Source organism: Nicotiana tabacum, chromosome 16 (genome assembly GCF_000715075.1).
Source record: "Nicotiana tabacum cultivar K326 chromosome 16, ASM71507v2, whole genome shotgun sequence".
NCBI classification, from domain to species: domain Eukaryota; kingdom Viridiplantae; phylum Streptophyta; class Magnoliopsida; order Solanales; family Solanaceae; genus Nicotiana; species Nicotiana tabacum.
Genome location: NC_134095.1, coordinates 85,421,569 through 85,428,236, shown reverse-complemented (window position 1 = coordinate 85,428,236; position 6,668 = coordinate 85,421,569).

Here is a 6,668-nt window from a genome sequence, read left to right as displayed (position 1 = left end):
CTTAGAACAATATCAGCCCCTCGGGCTCACTCTCAAAATAGTATCAGTCCCTCGGTCTCACTCTTAGAACAGTACCAGCCCCTCGGGCTCACTCTCAGATCACAATGGGTACTCGCGCTCACTGGGGGTATGCAGACTCCGGAGGGGCCCTTTACGGTCCAAGCACAATATTAAGCCATCTCATGGCATCATCTCTCGGCTTTCAGCCTCAAATCACTCAAGCCACCTCGTGGCGTGTAAATGTATCTCAGACCCTCGGCCTTATATCACTCAGTGTATCCTTACATCTGGCCCTCGGCCGCACTCAGTCCAAAAATCATCACAAACTCCTCGGGCATTAGTAAAACAGTAGTTCGCAGCCCAAAACATCATTTAGAAATATCATTTATGTCTCAAAACTGAGTAAAAGTGGCTGAGTTGTAAAACAGTAGGAAACCACAGGACTGAGTTCAAGTAATAAATCAAAACAGTGAGAAAATAGTGATAAAAATCCCCAGAGGGTTCAAATAGTTGGCACGAAGCCCAAATATGGCAATCAGCCCAAACCATGATGATAACAAATAAGTTTCAGTCAAATACGCGGTAAAATCATCAATCAGGACAAACCAAGTCACAATCCCCAATAGTAAACGACCCCACTCTCATCATCAAGCACGTGTCTCACCTCAATATAGCACTACGATGTGCAATCTGAGGTTTCAAACCATCAGGGCATCATTTACAATCATTACTCACCTCGAACCGGCTAATTCTCTAGCTCGCGACGCCTTTGCCCCTCGAATTGGCCTCCACGCGCGTCGAATCTATCCAAAATCAGAACGAATACGTCACAATATGCTAAGGGAACAAAGCCCAAGCGAAAACAATCGAATTAACACAAAATTCCAGAAATTGGTCAAACCTAACCCCGGGCCCACATCTCGGAATTTGACAAAATTCACAAAACTAGAATCTTTATACTCTCCCAAGTCTAACCATATGAAAATTATCCAATTCCAATACCATTTGGTCTTTCAAATCATCATTTTACATTTTTGAAAGATTTCACAATTTTCATCCCAAATTCCATCCCAAATCACAAATTAAATGATAGATTCATATGCTCTAGCCAAATCTGAGTTAGAATCACTTACCCCGATGAATTTCTTGAAAAACCTTCGAAAAATTACCAAAATCCGAGCTCTTTAGGTCAAAATATCAAATAAAACCCAAAACCTCGTATTTATAGAGTACCCCACAGATTTCCACCTCCGCGGACCGCACAAAATCGACTGCGGTCCGCACAAAACCAGTGCGGTCCGCACAAAAACAACCGCGGCCGCACAACTTTCCTCTGCAGTGACAGGCTTTAGTATTTTGGCCATAACTTTTGCTACAGATGTCCAAATTGCAATATCTTTACCTTTCTGGAAACTAGACACGAAGGGCTACAACTTTCATTTTGAATCATATCAAAATTCCTTGTAAATCAAAAGATATGAGCTTCCGAATTAGGACCAGTGAAAAGATCCCTACCGCGGCTGCACAACATTTTGTGCGGTCCGCACAGCACATACCGCGGCCGCACTTCTTTTTGTGCGGATTGCGCGGGTGAGTTCCGAGGCCTACAACCCTTCTAGACCTGCTACAGCTATGATTTTCGGCCTAACACATCCCGAAACCTACCCGGAACTTCAAACCAATTGTACCAACACATCCCATGACATCATTCAAACTTGTTCAAAACTTCGGAACGCTCACAACAACATCAAATCACCAATTTAACATAGGATTCAAGCCTAAGAACTCCAAGAACTCTTAAATTATGCTTTTGATCAAAAAGTCTATCAAATCTCGTTCGAATGACCTGAAATTTTGCACACACATCCCAAATGACACAACGAAACTACTGCAACTCTCGGAATTCCATTCCGACCCCTATATCAAAATCTCACCTATCAACAGGAAAGTGCCGAAATCTCAATTTCGCCAATCCAAGCCTAAACCTTCCACGGACTTCTAAAATACATTCCGATCACGCTCTTAAGTCCCAAATCACCTAACGGAGCTAACCAAATCATAAAAATTCTAATCCGAGATCATATACAAACAAGTCAAATATTGGTCAAACCTTTCAAATTTTAAGCTTTCAACTGTGACTATTCTTCCAAATTAAATTCTGATTAACCTAAAACCCAATACCAACGATTTACATAAGTCATATTGCATCACACGGGGCAAGTCATGCCCGAGAACTGGCGAGCAAAATGCAAAAGCTCAAAACGACCGGTCGGGTCGTTATAGTATGTAAAGGAATTTTTAAGTTATATTTAAGTATATGAGTAATTTCATAAACACGCATAAACTATGTTGTAATTGATGATCAATCTTATACATTACTACGTACGAATAATTAATGAATTGATAAACCAATATAATATTATTCTATGAATTGTATATATATATATATATACACACACATACACACACACACACACATATAAGTCGATAAATCAGTTATAACATATTAATTGATATAAGTCGAGACGTTTTGTTTTTAATATTCAAAGATGCATCTGAGTAGGTTATAAGTCGATGAATCAATTTACAAGTGTATCAATACCTAAAAGAACCCGGCCCTGTGTTCTGAGCGCTTCATGTATATATATATATATATATATATATATATATATATATAAACATAAAAATATAGAAAGTACATTAAAAGTTTAAGAAAATCATAGGATTAAGGAAACTGATAAAAACAAAATATCTAACATGTTTTACAAGTATAAACTATGCAATAGTGTTAAAATTGGTATCAAACTACATATATTTGATTACTTCCCTAACAGCTTGTTTGGATGGTTGTTACGCATCATTTCATAATGTATCATATCGTAATGTATCGTATTGTACTGTATCGTTTGATAAAACAATGTTTAGATAGATTGTGTCGTTTGTCATCGTTTCATGATATCACACACTAGCAATATGAAGAATAAACTTGTAATATTATAAAGAAAAATTATGATACAGGGTAAATTACAATATAAAAAGATAGGGTAAATGATAAAATAAAATTATTTAATAATAATAAAGGGTGAGATTAAGAGAAAAAGACGAGGTAACGACGCGGCCACACCAAATCGGTTGTTACATAAAGTGACACATTTCGTCATTATGTAACGACGGATTTAACAATACGATACAATAAAATTTAAGTAACAATAAAAAAAATATCGTATTTAAAGTAATAACATGATACAATACAATGGGTAACAACCATCCAAACAAGTGGTAAAAGGCTAGAAGTTACAAATTAAATTATTCTCAAACTACACATTTAATTACCTTCCTTAATAATCAATAAATTTTATCAATATTATAATTCAAAATATTACCCCTTCGGAAATAAATACAAAGTATTAAAGTCTCTTTTGATAGAAAAAAACTAAGAAATAAAAATTAATAGCGAGTGAAGATATATAGTTCGACTATCTATATATTCAGAGAAAATGTTCAAATAATATTAACCCTCACGATGTTCCCACTTAGTGAATATACAATACTATGACTCGTTATTTGAGTTAAGATCATTCATTTGTTAATATATTTTGAGGGTCAACACTATTAATCAGAAAATTGAACAGATGATTTACCTAGTACTTATTGAGCGAGCCCGAACACTAAGCAACCAGCGTGTAGGATGCATAATCTTATTATGTTTGGGGTGCATGTAAGCCTCTCAAATTAAGCCCTACACTTGAGCCGCCTCAAAATATTGTGCAAATACCTCGCCCAGGAGCTAGTCTTGGACGAGCCATTTAAAATATTAAGCAACAAGAAGCGAAATAGTCTATATTGTAGGTAATTATCATAATATTTTTAACAAATTAAATATTAATATAAAGGGTGTGATATTTTTTTTAAGATAAACAATAATTTAAAATTTAGAAAATATAGAGAAATTTCCAATTATAGATGTTAATGTTCGTAATTACCGACAAATAATATGACATTTAAAGTAAGGTCATATTTTTTGTCATTTGTATCAAAAGTTTTTACTACATTTTTTAAAGTGTTGTATTTTTACTACAGTTTGGACCAAATGTCATTATTTTATGACATTTTATACCAAATGTCGTTCTTTTAATGACATTTTGTATCAAATGTCTAATTTTTACGATATTTTGTAGCAAATGTCGTACTTTTTAAGACATTTCTTAAAAAATGTCATTATGTTGACGACATTTTGTATCAAATGTCGTTGTTTTAATGATATTTCCTATCAAATGTCATTTTTTTATTACATTTAGTATCAAATGTCATTGTTTCTATGACAATTAATATTAAATATCGTAGTTTTTACGATATTTTGTCATAAATGTCAAAAAAGGAAATTTTCCGACATTTATTTCAAAAGTCACTAAATAAATGTCGTCGTATCCTCAATTTCCTGTAGTGATGCAAGGATTATTTTTTTGAATATTAGTTGTATATGGTCGGGTTCTTTTAGGGATTGATAGACTTGTCAAGATCCTAATTAGTATATATAATTTTTCATCAAATATATTTGTGTGTAAATTGATTCATCGACTTATAACCTACTCAGATGCATCGTTGAATATTAAAAACAAAACGTCTAGACTTATATCAATTAATCTGTTATAATTGATTCATCGACGCTTCGTTGTACTACTTTAACTACATATATAGCATGTTAGAGTATATTTTAGTGTATTCATCCCTTGTATTACAAAAGTGTTAACGGATTACATTTATATTATTTAGATAGTAAATACAAAAGTGATTTTTAATTTTGACCAATGTTGACCTGAAAAGAGACCAACTTTGGTCGCTAATTATCCAGAAATTCAAATTAGCGACCAAAGTTGGTCACTATATCCAGAAAATTAAAATAGCGACCAACGTTGGTCGCTAAATTTAAATCAGATTTATTTATATTTTATATAATATTTAAAATAATAATATAATTGTTAAACGTTAGAACTGGGTCCCAAAATAGCGACCAAAGTTGGTCGCTACTTGCTTCCCCTTTCATAAACGACCAACTTTGGTCGCTAACTTTGAATTATATTTATTTATATTTTATAATTTTTTTTAAATAATAATATAATTATTAAAATTTTATAACTGGGTCCCAGATTAGCGACCAAAGTTGGTCTCTATCTGCTTCCCCTTTCGTAAGCGACCAACTTTGGTCACTAATTTTAAATTATATTTATTTATATTTTATAATTTATTTTAAATAATAATATAATTATTAAAGTTTTATAGGTGGGTCCCACTTTAGCGACCAAAGTTGGTCGCTAATTTCAGTATTTCTTTGACCAAGCAAGTCTGACTAGTCCGGTCAACATTTTGACCACATTATCGACCAAAAAGCGACCAACCTTGGTCGTTAATATTTTTAGAATAATTATTTAATTATTTTCTCCAATTTAGCAACCAACTTTGATCGCTTTTCTTGATAGACCAATTTTGGTCGCCAAATTTTGGTCGTTTTTTTCCGGATTTCTAATAACGAAACACAAATATTAGAATGTGGTTTATATTGCCAATACTGGAATTGTGATAACCAGAAGTTGATCGTGATTTTAATTAATCCAGTCTCTCGGTACTAATCCTATTATCATCTTCTATAAGTACTCTAATTAAGTAATATATTAAAGAATTTTTTACACCATGAAACTCATAGGATATTTATAAGTAAATCTTCGTGAAATGTGGGATTCATAATCTGGAAAAGGTGACCTGATGATATAAAAGTTTATTACACTAATAGTATCTATAATTTAAGCTCGCACTCTATATAACTTATTTCCAAGTATATCTATATTTATCTATACTATATTAAAAGCACGAACACCCTTAGCGAAATATCGTTCGCCTTTTTCTGCCCCTTAAAAATAAATTTATATTAGAGAAAATTGTCATCGTAAGTTTTCCCCCTAATATTTAGGAGTTTTAAATGAACTAAATTAGTACATTAAATCCTTCCATATTTGAAGTATGTACAAATTCTTAATATTTTTTTTGGTAACTATATACTTTTCATTAATTATCAAGGTATCATTTACATAATCAGCTAGACTTTATAACACAGTCCGCTTTGCTTATAGTAACTAGCAAAAAAAACTCACTATAACAATGAAAGAACTCACTATCTATGTTTACTCTATCCTTCTTATCTAGGAAATTTGTACTTTTGGAGTAGTATATTAGTGGTATCATTGACTCTAACATGATATGTATATGCAATCTCTCTAGCTATTGTTTCACATGTTCTTTCCTTCTGGGCAAACAACATGTTGTTTCTTTCAATCCAGACTGAATAAACAAACTCTGTAAACACCAGCTTCACTAATTTTGCCTGTGTAGTTTTCCCTTTTGTATTCTGCTCGATCTAGTGTTGTATCTGATTCCATGAGCTCATTTCCACCCAAGTGATTTGCAGCCACTTCATTAGTTTATCCCAAACCTGTCTTCCCACTGCACACTCTACAAACAAATGATCCCTGCTTACAGCTGCCAATTTACACATGACACAACTAGCATCAACTTGTATTTCTCGGCTTTCCAATCTTGTAGATGTGAGTAGCCTGTCTTGTTGTTGAAGCTATGTTATAAATATTGCTTTTGGCCTTGCTTCATTGCCACATATG